The following is a 17368-nucleotide window of genomic DNA, read 5'->3' as shown; positions in this document are numbered from 1 at the left end:
GGCTGACAGTTATATATTTCATGTTTATGAAACAGAAGTTAGTTCAATCAATGCACAATTTTAATAGGGATGAGCCTTTGCTACACATTCTGCTGGGAAACTATATTGTTTATTATCAGAGGGGTAGCCACGTTAGTCTGGATCTGTAAAAACGGCAAAGAGTCCTCTGGCACCTTATAGGCTAACAGACATATTGGAGCATAAGCTTTTGTGCGTGAATACCCACTTCATCAGATGCATGTAGTGGAAATTTCCAGAGGCAGGTATAAATATGCAAGCAAGAATCAGGCTAGGGATAACAAGGTTAGTTCAATCAGGGAGAATGAGGCCCTCTTGTCGTGAGGTGTGAACACCAAGGGAGGAGAAACTCAACAAACCACCAATAAATTGAAGGTCATTAATGGTGAAGATAGTTAATCTAAAAAAGCTATTTATGTTGGATACCATTGTCTTACAACTTCAACCAAATTCCAGCTAATAAAGTGTCTTCTGAATGTTGACAAATCAACACCTTATACTTTATTCAGCAGGAGCACTTCCAATTCGCAAGCTCAATAAACATATATTAGAAGAGAGCCCCATGTTAATAAAAACAAAGGCTTTAAACAAAACACTAGCCACATAGACTGCAGCTAATTTATCCACACTAAATAAAAATAAAAACCCCAGCAAGCTAAATCATCAAGCAAACATTTGTCGAGTTGCTTCAGTCTACCCAAGGTCTGAGAGAGTATATAATGGCTATTAACATCAGCGGCGTTTGTAGTCTTATTTAATCAGAGGTCAGATTCCCTTGCAGCCCAAATTTGCACTCTTTCCAGATGATGTTTTTAAACCTTTAAAATAAACTTTTTCTGTATAACACATCTGAGAAATGTATTTTGTTTTGTCTCAACAAAAACTCTGAACAAGTTTACAATATACTAAAACCATATCAAGAAAAAAACCTGCCTCACATTTGTTGTAATACAAAAAGTGCTTTTGATTACATTTGCATTTCACAACACAGCAGAACAGACTGTGATTCTATTAAGGATTTTAATTAAACAGTGTTTGAACCATCAGTGTTTCATAGCGCTCTGCTCCTGCATTCAAAAAAGAAGACTCTAATTAGTAACAACGTGCAGTTTGCATGCTCCACTAAACAGGTCAGAAACTTACTGCGATATGTAATGCTCTATGTTCTTGTTAAACAAAATGTTTTGGGTAACTATTGCATAGCTATGCTATTTCTTTTTTTTTTTTACCAGCAAGAATATAGTTTCACTTTGTGCTGAAGAAATGTATCAATATTGTATGTGAACCCAGGAAGCACAGATATGAATATTTTGAAAAAAGTCAGTATGTTTCTGTAAGCTACAACAAACAACAAGCTATATTCTATACCCTCGCTGGATTATAAACAAGATTTAAAAATGTAAGCCCCAATCCTGCAAAGATTTAGGTAGGTGGTGAACTTTAATTATGCGAGTATGGACGGAAGCTTTAACAACATTGGAGTCTTATTCTATCCATTTGAGAAAATAAATGGGATAACAAAGATCTAAGTAAAAAATTCATTTAAATGACCAAGTACAACTACAATGTTTTAGGGACATGAAAAACATTTAGCAAAAACAGGTTAACGTGAGAGGTAGGGGGCCAATTAGCTTGTGATGCACGAGAAACTCATGATTCAGATAAAATTTTTGGCTGAACAAGGGTTAGAAAAAAAAACAAAAAAGATTAACTATTCCTCATGCTATACAAAAACTGGTTGTTTAGGTAATTACAACCTACCTCCCAGATGGCCTCAGTAGTTTCTTTCGAATATGGATTTCCTTCATTTCCTGGTCCAAGTGGTTGTCATTCAAATCACTCCTACAGATCCACCTCCTTTGCAGCAAAACAAATCATGGAAGTGATCAGATGAAGATTGTATTGTTATAAAATTCTCTCAAGCAACAACTTTATCTGCATCTCAGCCCATTTTGATTTTCTAGGTATGATTTGGGGTTGTAAGTGTTCTGACAAAAGGCACTTCATGTTTACATCTTCTTTCCTCTCCTACTTGTCTATTTAAAATAGAGTACAAGCTTTTTAGGGTAGGGACTCTTACTCTGTGTTATACAGTGCCTAGCAGGAGGCCTTGATCTTTGTTAGGGCCTATAGGCACTACCACCAAAAATAATTCTTTTACAAAAATTGTACACCACAACAAAGTAGACAAGTGTTGTCATTTTACAGGCCGGCAGTATCCCCTTTTCAAAGATAGGTGAAGGGAGTCAGGGCTGCTGGAACTATTTTTATGAGGGGGTGCTGATGTTAGAAATCATAGAAACTGTATATTTGGTGTTTGTTAATACTACTTCAAGGTAGGGGCTGCGACAGCACCACTGAAATGGAGTGCTGCATGTAGTTTGAAGTCCTTTCACAGGCAGTGACCCCATGCTGTTATTATTAATCGTGTTTTTTATAGTAGTGCATAAGGACTAACCAAGAGTGGGGTGCCATGGTGCTAGGTGCTGTACAAACAGACTAGTAGATAGCCCTGTCCCAAAGAACTTACAACCTAAATAGACAAAACCCAGGGGGATGGGGAAAGGGATAGAACAGAACAGCAGAGTGAACCGTGTGATGGCAGCAAATGGCAGGTTAGTTCTAATTTTTTTTTTCCCTAAATGGGTTTTATTAGTTAGGAGGCAGGGAGATCAGCTATATGTAAGGAAAGGGGAAGAGAGGGCAAGGGTGGAGTGAAGATGAAGAGAAGAGATTGGGAGGAAGGGAGAAGGTTAGAGCACACAGCACAGAGCAGAGAAAGGCCAGTCAGAACTGCAGAAAGTTCTGAATGTCCAGAGCTCTGTGCTTTGGCTGTTTCTCTAGCCGGTAGTGGCAGACTCTGGCTGGCTTCTTTCTGCAGTTTTCTCCTAAGCCCACAGGGAAGGAAGAGGAGTGGCCCCAGCTAGGCTTCATTTTACCTCTGTCCCCTCAGTGCAGCAGTCCTTGATTTGGCCATTTCTGGCACCACCAGCTAGTGTCTGTGACTGGCTCCTCTACAGTTTTCATCCCTGCCCCATGTTGATTTTGGGAACCACCCAGGTTCCAGTGCCTTCGGAGTTTGGGGGTTTCCCCTGAACAGTTCTGGGTCCAGGGGATGCTAGAGGGAGGGTAGCTCTGGCTAGGTCCAGTTTTCTCCCTTCCCCAGAGGGCATCCTGCTGTGACTGCTTCTGCCTCTACCAGCTGGAGTCTCTAGTCTATGAATAGATGAGCATTTCCTGAAGTTAGCTGAATATATCTACAGGCAGCTTGGTTTCTATATTGCTAGAAACAACTTCTTGCAAAGTATCTTTAACAATTTTTTTTTGATAAAAAAAAATCAGTACTACAGGAGGCCAATATTAGCAAAAGCAAACTAAAATTTAAAAATCTCTCCCATAGTGACACCAAGTGGGCAAACTTCTTCAGTAATTTTTCAGTGGTGTTAAGTGGCTAGTTCCAAAGCCTCAGCAAACCTGTTAAAAACCAAGAGATTATAATGAAGTAATCTTTGATACTCCACCTTTATACAGTAAAACCAGATACTGGTGTGGTAGCATATCAAATAGCAGACATGAGTGCCACCAGACTCCTCATTGTTTTTGTGGATATAGACTAACATGGCTACCGCTCTGATAGTGGACATGAAGTTTCTCTATTACTAAAACCTGGCTTTTTAGCTGTAGCAAAGTTGATCTCACACTCAGATACCCTCTTTACTTTCCCTACACAAGGGGTTGTAACAAAGTCAAAACGAACAAAAGTTGTGCCAATTCATCATACTGGTTCACTTTTATACTAAATCCACAGGTGCTACCCCTTCACTTTTTGCATTTTAGTTTGCAGTCCAGGGCAGGGATTAGTTATGGTCACACAGAACTGAATTAGTGTAATATAAATACTTACCAATGATAAAGAACATGGGTAAGTTGGACGGAGCCTCTTCTAGGTTCTCCACTGACTGGAAGTGAATGTTACCCATTTTCTATCTAGGCAGTTGTATCCATCTCAGTCAGAGCTAGAACAGGTGGCCTGAAGTAGATTGTCTTTCAGTTAGTAGCATCACTGACCAGTTTGCTGACAGAACATGACACCATCACATATCAGCTCCTTAGAGCAAGATCTGGTACTGCAGTGCTCTGCCTCAGTTTCTCCCTCAGGCTCTTGAGCAGGGAACATCACAGATTCTGCATTTTGGTAACATGGGTTTAGGCTATTAAGACCCACTTAAGTCTTCCAAACCCAAAGATAAAGTCCTCATAGTCTTTATGATCCAACAGACTAGGAATCATAAACAGGGAATCTTCTACTACCATCATGCTGACCTTCAACAATGGTCTCACCATGTCTTTAGTAAACAAACTTAAATTCAGCCCCTTTCCTAGGCACCCCTTCTGCATGCTTGGTGTTCCTGGGCTCTGTAGGGTACTTACAGTTTTAGCTGAGTACTATCTCCCACAAGGTCCCTTTTTCCACAGCAAATTCCTAGTTTCCCCTTCCATATAACTCTTGCTTCTCCTTCCTTAATGACAGCCTGACTCCTTATAGGGAACACCTGCCCCTGCCCCCTCAGCTGCATCTCATTAATGAGCAGGCCTGTCTGGCTCCAAGTTCCTAAACAGGCAGAACAGTTATAGCTGAAATTTAAGCTTATGAGCCCTTTCATTCCAAACCCCATAAATGAACTGAGATAGTAAAAAATACAACTATAAGCTATTTGCTTATAAAAACCTGTAACACATAGACATTGACAACTATTGGACAAAAGGAGGAAACCGGTACTTCAGACTTATAGGAAAGGATCTTTGATGTCAAATATTAAACCTGAAATGTTGCCTTACCCTACAAAGAGTGGCTAAATGTTACAGCTCAGCCCCCTGGATTCCAAGTGCTGTGCACATCTCACTACAAAACAGTCTCCTTAACAGGTGAAGAGATGTGGCTTCTTCCTATGTCATTTTCATTACACCCAAGCATGCTTTTTCACAAGCCTCACATCTTGGAGGCATTTCCTTTATAACTTTTAAAATTTGTTAACCAGTTGTTTGAAATTAGTATTTGTCTGCAATAAGCACAATTCTGACTGGAATGCTACCCTGCCCCTGCTACATCTGCAAATCCTACTGCGTATAGATCTTCAGCATCTATTTTTTTCCAAAAAGAAAAGGAAGGCTTGTGGCAGCTTAGAGACTAACGAATTTACTTGAGCATAAGCTTTTGTGAGCTACAACTCACTTCATTGGATGCATTCAGTGGAAAATACAGTGGGGAGATTTATAGACACAGAGAACATGAAACACTGTGTATTACCATACACACTAAGGAGAGTGATTACCTAAGGGTTGGATAGATTAACAATATTGCTGGGTAGGTTAAGGGAACCACTGTTGGGGCCCCTTGTAGCATACAGTAGTTTAGTGTCCTTTTTCTTTTGTAGAGAAGCAAAGTGTGTGTTGTAAATGGCTTGTCTAGTTTTTGATTTTTTACCTCCAGTCCTTTTGGTATGATGGCCATCTGTTTGCATTTGGCAAGGAAGATGTCTGTATCTGAACAAGTTTTTTCATGAAGTTGATAGATTTCCACTCCATACAGCTAAATTCAGTGCCTTGCATAATGCCAGGTTTCAGAGTAACAGCCGCGTTAGTCTGTATTCGCAAAAAGAAAAGGAGGACTTGTGGCACCTTAGAGACTAACAAATTTGAGCATAAGCTTTTGTGAGTTTATACCACAAGGGGCCACAACGGTGGTTCCCTTAACCCACCCAGCAATATTGTTAATCTATCCAACTCTTAAGTGATCACTCTCCTTACAGTGTGTATGGTAATACCCATTGTTTCATGTTGTATGTATGTGTGTGTGCGCGTGCGTGCACGTAAATCTCCCCACTGTATTTTCTACTGAATGCATCCGATAAAGTGAGCTGTAGCTCACGAAAGCTTATGTTCAAATAAATTTGTTGGTCTCTAAGGTGCCTCAAGTCCTCCTTTTCTTTTTGCGAATACAGACTAACACGGCTGCTACTCTGAAACCCGTCATTTTTTCCAGAGACGCTGCAGTTTAAGGCCAAAGAGGGTGGTGATACAGAAACCCTTCTTTCAATTTTGTTTGCTGTGGAATTACTTGCTTTAAAGTTCTATTGGAACTCAAACTTTTACACCTGTCTACAAAACCTTTTTAAGCACCTGGTGTTTTGAATGATTGAGCAATCCAAAAATCATTCAATGAGCTGCCCACCTCAAAGATTGAGATACATATCTACACAACATAGGAAGATTTCCTTTTAAATATTTAAAGAAACCAGTAAATTGTAAACAAGTCTGTAAAAAAAAAATGAAGGGCAGCAGCTAGGTATGAAGAGACTGCTGTGCCAGCAGCACATTTTAAAGCATACTTGCTCTAACTAAAGGGTTATTGCAGGAGGAATCAGTCATTTAAAGTCATATGCAGTGTTGCAGTTGTGGCTGTTAAAGAGGCAAGTGAGGCAACATCCCTAATTGGACCAGCTTCTGTTGGGAGACAAATTTTCAAGCTTACAGAGCTCTTCACAACTGCCTGCCTTTCTCCAACAGAAGCTGGGTCAACAAGATATTCTCTCCTTTAAAGTTAGATTACATCACATGAATAGATAATTCAGATTCTGTAACTGAAAACAAGTGAAGTGTCCCCTTCCCAACTCCCTGGACTATATTTGAGGAATGTTTCACTAACGCTACTTTAGCTTAAAGGCTGAGCACTCTTTAAAGGAAAAAGTCCAGCTACAAGTAGTGTTTTAAAAAAAGGTAATTGTGTTTAAACTAAGCAAAAAGAGTCGAAAACCCAGTATGTTCTAGTTACAAAGTTTATTGGTATTACCTTAGATCAGTGATTCTCAAACTTCTGTACTGGTGACCCCTTTCACATACCAAATCTGAGTGCAACTGCTTTTATAAATATATTAAAAAGGGTTTTTAAATTTAACACCATTGTAAATGCTGGAGGCGAAGCAGAGTTTGGGGCGGAGGTGACAGATCATGACCCCCTCTCTCCCCATGTAATAACCACCTCACAACCCCAAGGCATCCCAACACCCACTTTGAGAACCCCTGCCATATATGTTTAGTACAGGTTTTTTTTTTTCCAAGCAATGAAGTAAAAGATAGAATCTGTTTGTGTAAACAATGCTGTATTTTAAAGTATATAAAGGGATACTTTCTATTCTAAACAATGAGTTTCGATTATGTTATTTGAAATAAAGACCAAGAGTACAATGATTTGAACATTTTAATTTGTGCACTTAACAGTATGCATCTCTTACTTATAAAAAAGAGTGAGCAGACACATTTGGTAGTGCTCAAAAAAAAAAAAAAAAGCAGCCACCAAAAACCAGTTACTAATTCTCAGGCTCATTTGGATGTTCTTCTATTGCAAGCCTGTTAGTCTGCGATACGGACACCTGCAATACAATGACAAATAAGTTATAGTGCAATGTGAACTTCTACCCAACCAATTCGTTAGTATACAAGATGTCTTCAGAAAACCTTTGCTCACCACTAGTCAATCTGCCGGTAATTCCAGCCATTTTTGGTGAATTTCATCATTTGATATCTTGTACTGAATGGTACACATTTGTAAATATCTATACAAAATTCCAGGATTCTCACTGAAACCTAGAACGTTTGAAGTGATAAAAAATGTTACAAACATGGCTCTAAGCTTTTTTGTTTAGAGTATCATCAGGTTCAATCACCATTGGGATTTGATGTCTTGCCATTTAATATAAATTCTCAGCCATTTTTGGGCTTTTTTTTTTTTTTTTAAAAACACACACTTAACCACATGGGCTTTCACCTCCAGTTCACCAATGCCTCAGTATTATTCACTTATTTGCACTTGATAAGATTTCAATGATTATGATGATGCAGGGACAACTCTCTCTTGTACATCATCAAGCACATCAGTGGTTAACTTTTTTAGCCACTTAAGTTTTTAACCTAGCACTGCATCAGTATGTTTTTAGAGAAGGTGGTATCACACTGAGTCTGCTAATCAACTATGCCCCCTAGAATCTAAATTGAATAGAAAGTGTAGCTGACAATTTCTCATTTAAAGTTTATGAACACAACATGCAAGATATTAAAGCTAACGTTAAAATTTAGGTGAATGAATTTAATACAGTTTAGATATCTAGCATCCATACATTCGGGTACATTACTCATGAAAAAAGTTTTACAGAGTTGGTGGTAGAAAGCAAAAATATTGTAAAAATTTGTATTCAAACTCACCCAAAAAGACTTTCTAGCGCTGTACTTTCTTTACTGAAGGAATCTCATTTAACTTCCCTGATATTTTTTGGAAAAAAAATGCTGTAACACAAGTTTCCGAACCAACATTAAAAGGATAAAAGACAGGTAGCAGAGGAAGCTGCTAGTGATGTCTAAACACACTGGTTCTGTGAACCAAGACTCATTATGGGGGAGAAGTTTAGTCAAGAAGGGAAAATTGAGAGTTGACTCAGAGGAGAGGGAAGCAGATTAGTTACAAAACTGAGGGTCTAAACTCATCAGGGATGTGATTAAGAGTTGCCTGACCTCATTTTATTTTCTGATTTCTAATGATGTACATGTGTAAACAGTTTTACCAGTACAATTGTGTGACAGACTATATACAGAATTCAATCTTTACAGTACCATCACATTTTTAGCAGGAAAGGGGAAAAAAGTATCTGTAGACAAGTGATCTAGAATACAACAGATGGTGGGAGAGGCAATTTTTCTGTCCAGATTCCTGAATGACTACATTACCAGTCCACTGCTGCCATACGTTAGAGAACTGTATAGCTGAATTTCACTAGAAGCTATTGTTATGTAGAACAGAACTCTTACATGTCTTCTATTAAGCTAGTGAAATATGACACACACCTTGCACACTTTAAGCTATAAGCAAGTGCAAGGGGAGAGAGCTGGAGAAATCTGCCTTCTGTGGTGGATGCCCAGGTACAGTGGGGACAGGATGGTTGTCACAACTTACATAATTATGCAATATCCAATTTCAGCTCTTGACCTTGAATCTGTGTATTAAGAGGGTCTGAAGAATGGAAGGCTCCAGTTTTCCACCAAGCCATGACCCAAGTTCTCCTTTCCACCCAGATTAGGCCTGGTCCAAGGCCCACCACAGGTCAAGGGAGCTGCTTTCCACCTCTCCTGTAGGCATCTCACTCCTCTGAAATATCAAAGTCTACAGATTCTGCAGAGTAAATGGAAACAAGAGAACAAAAATGGACATTACATGAAGCCCTGAGTAGATTGAGGCTGGAGTGACAACAGCAAGCATGGAAGAGCCAGCCTTCCGATAAACTGCATGCCTGATTGTCTTTTGGCTCCTAGTACTAATGTCATTTTAGCATATTACAAACAGCCAAGTTCTAGCATTCAGGCCTCCAGACAACTTTAATTCAATATACATATAGCTGTATTTCAGACAAGTTGAGAAGGTTATCGTCAGTTCTCGCATCTGACGGCACTTCCTATTCAAGGGTATCATCATGTCAACAGCTTTTTGTTTGTTTAGATAAGCAATTAACACAAGCCCAAAACTTGCAAATTTTGCTCTAACTTCCCCCTTGACTAGAAGTAAATTGCAAGGCATTAGCTGATCACAACAGTAACTTAATCAAATCTAAGGATCAGCATTAGATTGGAGTATTCACCTGTAAATTACCACGGTGCTTCTATTTCAACCCTCATGGAGCAGCTCCAAAAAAAGCTTTATCAGCTTTTCCTTTTGCATTAGTCCAGATCCATATGGTGCACTATTAGCCAAGTGCCTAACCAGAGTCTGTCCCCCCCACATCCAGAACTGGATGAATGGGACTGCCACATTTCAATTTTAGAGTTTGTCAATAGGCAAGTAAAATTCCAACACTGGCTTAAGGGTTATTCAAGTTAGTGCAAAAATAAAGCTTACCTTATACTTCAAGACACCATTTTGCCCTAAAAAGAGGAAATATCAATTATTATATAACATTACAGTTTTATACAAAGGATATTTTGTAGGTTTATTCAGAAAAACCTTCTCACCACCAACAATCTGTCGGTAATTCCAGCTTTTTCGGTTTTATTTCATCATTATGCACCTTTGATTTGACCAATTCAATAGGAGTATTAAAATACCGCTTTCAAAACGAGCTTTAAGAATCTAGATTTTTGCATGCAATTATCTGCCCAAAAAACCAACCAAACAAAAAAACTGCCCAGTCATGAATCACTGTCTCTAAAGTTCAGTAATTCCCTTATTACAGCTTGCTATCCGTTATCCGCAACTTCATGTTCTGAATTTAACTGCCCTGCAGAATCCAGAACTATAACCACTGCTACAGGCCAATGCTTGAGAAGTTTTGTCGTCTACTCACTAGCACATGCATTTCAGAGTAGCAGCCGTGTTAGTCTGTATTCGCAAAAAGAAAAGGAGTACCGGTGGCACCTTAGAGACTAACAAATTGGAATGGATGAGTCATTACACAAAGTAAAACTATTTCCCCATGGTATTTCTCCCTCCCACCCCACCCCCCACTGTTCCTCTGATATTCTTGTTAACTGCTGGAATTAGCCTACCTGCTTGTCACCATGAAAGGTTTTCCTCCTTTCCCCCCCCTGCTGCTGGTGATGGCTTATCTTAAGTGATCACTCTCCTTACAGCGTGTATGATAAACCCATTGTTTCATGTTCTCTGTGTGTGTGTATATAAATCTCTCCTCTGTTTTTTCCACCAAATGCATCCGATGAAGTGAGCTGTAGCTCACGAAAGCTTATGCTCTAATAAATTTGTTAGTCTCTAAGGTGCCACCAGTACTCCTTTTCTTTTAGCACATGCATGAAGTTGCAAAGGACGAAAAGGGTTGCACCCTTTTTGATCATCTAGGGCACAGGAGAGGAAACGCTGCTTTTTCTGTAGCAAACTTTTTTAGCCCGAGACCTATTAAGGAAATTAAATCTTGTCTTCCCATTTCTGACTGGAGGAGCGGAGCGCCGCAGATCTTACTCTTAACGTCTCAGCCCTTAGTAGCCAGCACGGGTGCCTTTCACAAAGGAAGTTTTAAACAACGTGGGGCACAAACGCAACTGGCCGAGTCTGATCATCCCGTCCACGCCCTGCTCAGGTTCTCCTCTTGATGCCGACGAGATCGTTTCGTTTCCGTCACCTCTGAGGCCTGCCGAAGGGGAAAGGGGTAGAGGCCAGAGCTGCGTTTAGAAACCGTAAAGGGGGTCCCGAGCCCTACAGCGAAGCAGGGCGGGCGCAACCCCCTGGACCCCGCCAGGCCCCCGGGCAGGGCGCCTCGCGAGCCCAGCCGCGAGCGCCACCTTACCGCGGCCGCGCGCGCGAAGCGCCCGGCCCCGGCCGCGCCGCCTCTGTGGCCCCGGCCGGGCTCGGGCAGCCGCCAGCCGCCGCCATCTTCCCGCCCCGCGGCGCCACGCGGGTCACCCAGCCTGCGAGACAGACACACGGCGGCCCCGTCAGTCCCCCAACCGCTGCCCCATCCCCGCAGCCCGCTCAGCGTCGCCCCCTCCCGCCTGGAGCCAGGGGCTCCCCCTCAGGCCCGGCTGCCGCGAGCCCAACCCCCGCGCCGAGCACCAGGCGAGGAGACAGGCACCCCGCGGCCCGCAGCTTAGTGCGCGAAGGGCCCGGCCCGGCCCCGCCTTCCCGCCGCTGCCCCCGCGCCCGCTCCCGCGCCACGTACCTTCAAGAAAGAGCGAGAGGAGGGCGGGCGGCGGCTTTTAAGGGGTTGGAATGTACCATCCTATGGGGGAGGGGAGGCTCATTGTAGGCCGTCCCGCGCTAGTGGAACGTACCATCTCGATCGCAAGGATACGGGGGGGAGCAAACACGAGCTCGTCTGCCTCCCTTGAAAGGGACAGAGGGTCTAACTCTGCAGAGTGGACAGTTGCAGAGCTCAGGCAGCTGTGGCACAAGGGGCCCATTGGCAGCTCACTATTCTGTCAGCAACTCTCTTGAGGCCTGACACACTCACTACACCTCTCACAGTGCTGACATAGAATGATCTACCCAGACTGTCCTGGGGGATCTCAAAGGAAAGCTTCCTGCCCATCCTAACCCTTGTGGGACTATGTACCAGCATCACTCCAGGTGGTGTGTGCGTGTGATCAAAATATCTTTAAATCCTGTAACCAGGCAGCGCTGACAAATGTTTCCCCCCAACCCCAGAATGTTAATTTTCCGCTCTACTTAGATCTCGGACATAAATTAAGTAGGTTTCAGAGTAGCAGCCGTGTTAGTCTGTATTCGCAAAAAGAAAAGGAGTACTTGTGGCACCTTAGAGACTAACAAATTTATTAGAGCATAAGCTTTCGTGAGCTACAGCATCCGATGAAGTGAGCTGTAGCTCACAAAAGCTTATGCTCTAATAAATTTGTTAGTCTCTAAGGTGCCACAAGTCCTCCTTTTCTTTTTATAAATTAAGTAGGATACGTCAAATACAAGAGGGGTTCATTTGCACCTGAGGTAAACAAGAACCGAGAAAGCAGCAGGCTGGAGAATGTTATCTGAGTGTACACGTCAAGAGGAAACATTTCAAAGGTTTACTGGTCTGTGAGAAGAAGGAAAAAGAAACATTCAGTTGTCTATGGCTAAGGGAGCGAAAAGGACATTTTTTACCTCCATGAAAGTTGAATCTCGAACCCAGTGGGGAGGGGAAAGGCTAGTAACCCTGAGCAACTTTCTTTACACAAGGCTTGTAGCCTGCTAAAGTTATGTTCAGTCTCTTATAAGCATATTATTGTGTTTTGTCTTATTTGTAACCAGCACTGTTTCCATTATTCACACTCAGTTATTACTTGAATCTGAGAATCTCTGGTCTTTGCTAAGACGTATTCTGTTTTTACTATAAAATCGTCTCAGTGCTGTGATGTTACATAGGATGAGTCTTTTTGGTCGAATCAAGAAAGCAGGCATGTACACTCTCTCCTTGGAAGTAGTATACTTGGTAATTTCTGTGAGCGGCTAGCGACAGCAGGTGGACGCTACAGGGGAATGCTTTTACGTGGCTTGGGAACCAGGATGGACCTAGTTAAACTGCAAGGCAAAGTAAAGGCTGACTGCATCTGAGAACATCGTTTGGGGTGGCTAACAGACTGGAGTGACAGGGAGCAGACATCCAGTTTATAACCAGCAAATCTTTCTCTTGCTGAGGCAGGGTCGGGGTAGGGGAGATACCAAGGTGATTTATAATCCTGCATGCCAAGAAAATGTCACAGTAGCCTAAGGCTATCTATAGGGAGAAGGGGATCATGGGGCTATTTATACTTTGTAGGGTATAGGCAACCTGGGGCTATAAGATAGAGGGATGGGCGTGGTTATTTTTAGTGTTAAAAATATAGAAATCTGATTGATCACATAGAAACATAGGGCTGGAAGGGACCCCAAAATTACATGAAGTCTAGCCCTCTGCACTGAGGCAGGACTAAGTAAACCCAGACCATAAATGTCAGGTACACGTTCAACATGTCCTTAAAATCCAATTTCCTTGGAAGCCTATGCCAGATCTTAACAACCCTTTTAGGTAGAAAGTTTTCCCTGTTATCTATCATCCTTGCTACAGATTAAGCCCATGACAATTAATCACCATCCTTTTCATAACAATATGTACCAGGGCACACAGTTCCTGGAATTCACCTTTGATAAAAGGTGAATACTTACATGACCCATGGCCTTACACCCATTTCTGTCAGACTCCTAGAACCAAGAGTAACCCAGCATCAGGAGTTTTTGTAACATACAGGGCCCTGTGTTGAGAACTGTACCAAGACCATTGAACACCCATTAAATTGTAACAACTAAGTCAGTCACTATGACCTAGACTGTACTCAAACCAACAGTCAGATGAAAGACTTTCTATCCCTTTACCTACCTAAAGTCCCATAATGTATGCCCCGCAGGTTCCCCCAGACATGCATAACTCACTGTGGCACTGTCCCCCTTGCCTGGCATCCACATTGCATACAGAGGTTGAGATGAGCCTGCTACACTCTGGGCTAATTTTCTGCACAGTGTTTTATTAGGTAATATCAGCATACTGTGATGTGTACAGAACACAGCTGCTGACCTGAGGCATCCTACAATCTGCCAGTGGGTACTTTTCTCCACTGCAATCATTCAGGCTATGAACCAGTTGGTTTTTATTCACCCTTTGCTTGAAGGACTTTTTCACACACACCTCTGCTGAAGTCTTGCAACAAGTCAACCTTACATCTGCATACAGCCCCCAGAGTAATTACACTGCTTTTGGGTGCCTACACTTTGCTCCTTGTGTTGGCAATACACATCCTCACCAGGAGCGATTGTATTGATTGTACTGTCAGTGTGGGGCATTGTGGAATGGCTCCTGAAAGCCAGTAACAGTTGACAAACAACACAGTGTCTACACTGACGCTGGGTCAACCTAACTACATTGACCTTGACTCTATGCTGCTTGCATAGGTGGAGTTATTAAGGCAGCCTAGCAGGGAAACAACATCAGTTGGAGTGAAATTTACATAGACACTTCCAGTTAGATTGATGTAAACTGCCTTGCGTCAACCTAACTCTGTTGTGTAGAGCAGACCTAAATCTTCAGATTCTACTTGGCAAAGAAAAAGGACACAGCTTCAGTGAATCATCTCTTACTTAGATACTGACAATTCTTTGTGGACATGTCATTTCAGAATAGGAAAATAATTTACATACATTTTCATCAGGACCCCACTTCCACGGGAAGGTACCTCAGCCACCCACTCTTTTTCATATCAACCCAATTGCCTGGCCTTATAATTCCTTACAGTTACAATGCTCCCGTCCCAGTTACAGTATTGAAATGATGATGTAGTACTAATAGAATTAACGGGGCAGTGGGCTGCTTTTCTATCAATTAGATGATTAAGCAGCTCTCCATATTTTCATTTACAGTATGAAGGTGTAGTGATTTGATTTACTGGTACACTGCTCCATCATCCTTTGGATTTAAAGACAAGTGTAGCAATACCAAGGTATCAGGCATATTCAACAGAGAATCCTATTGCTTTATTCATTAAGGTCTCATGAGCCTCACTCAAGAGCTTATCTAGACTAGAATACAAAAAGTTTATTTTTAGTACATTGATATATTTTAACATGAGCTGGGTTGAATTTTTTTCATTGAAAAATGGGGTTGTGATAACTTTTTGTGGAAAAATTTTAATTGAATTTCCTCATATTTCAATGAAATTTCTACATGAAAAATTGACAAAAAGCTTGATTTTTTTTGGTTTCAAAATTGGGGGGGGGAATCCAATCACTTTTTTTTGTTTGTTTTAAAAACTTTACTCACCTCCTCCCACCCTTTTTTTTGGACTGTGGGGAAGAAGTAAAATGAAAAAGTAGTTTCCCCTACTTTCTCTACCATTTATGGGGGAAAGAAAGTGGACTTTTTCACAAAGCAAAATGAAAAAAAATCATTTCAATTTTCAAAAAAACTAAACTAATTGAGTATTTTTCAACATTTTTTGCAAAACATTTTACATTTTTCTGATCAGATCTATTGTTAACTAAGAGCTTGTCTACACAGGGAAATTGACTGAAATAACTATTGCAGAATAACTTATTCTGCAAAAGCTATTCTAGAATAGCTGTCCATGGGGACACTATTCTGGAATAAAAGTGATTTTATTCCAGAATCATTATTCCCCTCTGGACACACAAATTATTCCAGCATAAGGTGACTTTTTTATTCCAGAACAGTGTCCACATGGGGAGCTATTCCATAACATCCCTGCGTAAACAAGATTTAGGTAGTAGGCCCCTTGGAGCAGACTGTCTTTTTGTTAAGTATTTGTACAATGTAGAGCAAAACAAGATCCTTGTGTGCGTGAGTCTCCTACATGCCAGCAAAACACAAATAGTAAGCATTTTAAAACACATTAGCTGATGGAACCTTAAACTCCCCTCCTACCGTCCACCATTGACCATCTAACCCAAATTAGTATTATTAAACATTTATATTGAGGGTAGTGTCTTAAAAGACACAACCCGGTATAACCTTATTGCACTAGGCACTGTAAAAACATGACGACAGTTCCTGCCCTCTTAAATACATCACAAAAGAAAAAAAGGGTTACAAATCCAAATATTTTAAAATCATTTGCAAGACCCCTTTACCCAAACCTCAGAAACTAGTAAGGCTCCTTTAACCTTGACATAAGGGAATACCAGTTTGCACTGAAACACCGTATGACCAGTTTGAGTTTGAATTACAGGACCATGAAATAAAGCTAAAGGTTGTTTAATCCAGATTAACTTGTTTTTCACCTCCATATAGAGAGGACAATGAAGGGCTGATACACCCACAGCCTCTATATTAAAATAATCACATCCTTTTCTCTTAATTTATGTAATTGCTAGGGTCCTGACTGTACCACAATAAGTCCTTTTCAGGAACTGATTTAATATGACTACCCAACAGAATTTCAGTAAAATTGGACGTTAATGTAATTTCTAGCAGTTTTTATTTGGAAGACCAAGCCAACAGACATCAGCAATATCTGCTTAAATAAAGGTTTAAATATTTTCACATTATATTCTTTGCCTTGAATGGGGGGGGGAGGGGGAAGTACTGTTGCTCTTCTCTTCTTCCTCTTGTCTGTTATTGGATGTACTTACCTGAAAGGAAATCTTGGTTTTAAAAGTCCTAAGGCCTGGTTCTGCCCATGCAGACAGCTTGGAGAACTGAGGCCTAAAATGCCACATGTCCATTTCTTTTAGAAACAGAATGCAAGTCACCTGAACCACTCACTAAAAGAGGTTTTTTTCCTTTAATAAGAAATGATCTAAAGAAAGTGTTAAGGTGTTTCTATAACAGTTCACTTAGAATTGAGGAATGCTCATTTCCCTTCCTTGGTGTACGTCCTACAGCAAAACCAGAATATTCATTCCCAAATCTGAGAGACTTTGAACAGACTTCATTTATTCTAATGGCATACACAGGTCAAATTTCTCCACATTCACTATCTGAACATTTATCATCAACATTAATCACTTAAAGGTGCCCATTTTTCCTTTCCTTTTTTGGTTATGTGCTTTTTGCTTCATTATGTTGCAGGCTTAATTCCCTCCCCCCCCCCGCCCCCAGCTTGCCTTTTACATTACTAATTTAATTTGTCTTGCACAGAAGACACAGTAATGACTTGAGAACTAGTGAAATGCCAACCAAACAAGAATCAAGAGAGTGCAAAAAGCCAAGCAAAATGGGGGGGCGGGGGGAAGGATTTTTAGTAAATCTGCTTAATACTTTTTCCTGTGTCTTTTGTTAACATCTGTTTAATTTCATTGAGTAATTAACATTTTGGGGAA

The 17368-nt window shown here is 41.0% G+C and overlaps 2 long non-coding RNA genes and 3 other non-coding genes across 7 annotated transcripts; all 5 read right to left on the bottom strand.

Moving 5' to 3' along the window:
* Positions 1-494: 494 nt before the first annotated feature.
* Positions 495-4789, bottom strand: LOC119844830. Its single transcript, XR_005289405.2, has 4 exons — positions 4450-4789; positions 3923-4048; positions 1780-1875; positions 495-1085 (listed from the first exon to the last, which is right to left on the bottom strand). It is a non-coding gene; the product is annotated as an uncharacterized LOC119844830 (long non-coding RNA).
* A 2469-nt stretch (positions 4790-7258) lies between these two features.
* On the bottom strand, positions 7259-11417 carry LOC119844777. 3 transcript variants are annotated; one of them, XR_006276233.1, is made up of 4 exons: positions 11358-11417; positions 9959-9984; positions 9023-9238; positions 7259-7448 (listed from the first exon to the last, which is right to left on the bottom strand). It is a non-coding gene; the product is annotated as an uncharacterized LOC119844777 (long non-coding RNA). The 3 variants fall into 3 exon arrangements; XR_006276232.1 differs by lacking the exon at positions 11358-11417 and adding an exon at positions 11033-11241; XR_006276234.1 differs by lacking the exon at positions 11358-11417 and adding an exon at positions 10072-10532.
* On the bottom strand, positions 7523-7595 carry LOC119844887. The gene has a single exon (XR_005289432.1). It is a non-coding gene; the product is annotated as a small nucleolar RNA SNORD65 (small nucleolar RNA).
* Positions 9467-9542, bottom strand: LOC119844881. The gene has a single exon (XR_005289427.1). It is a non-coding gene; the product is annotated as a small nucleolar RNA SNORD49 (small nucleolar RNA).
* On the bottom strand, positions 10052-10122 carry LOC119844888. Its single transcript, XR_005289433.1, has one exon. It is a non-coding gene; the product is annotated as a small nucleolar RNA SNORD65 (small nucleolar RNA).
* Positions 11418-17368: the final 5951 nt, after the last annotated feature.

Source organism: Dermochelys coriacea, chromosome 17 (genome assembly GCF_009764565.3).
Source record: "Dermochelys coriacea isolate rDerCor1 chromosome 17, rDerCor1.pri.v4, whole genome shotgun sequence".
Taxonomy (NCBI): Eukaryota; Metazoa; Chordata; order Testudines; family Dermochelyidae; genus Dermochelys; species Dermochelys coriacea.
Note: the sequence above shows the minus strand (reverse complement) of the source record. Positions and strands in the feature narration are given on the sequence as shown.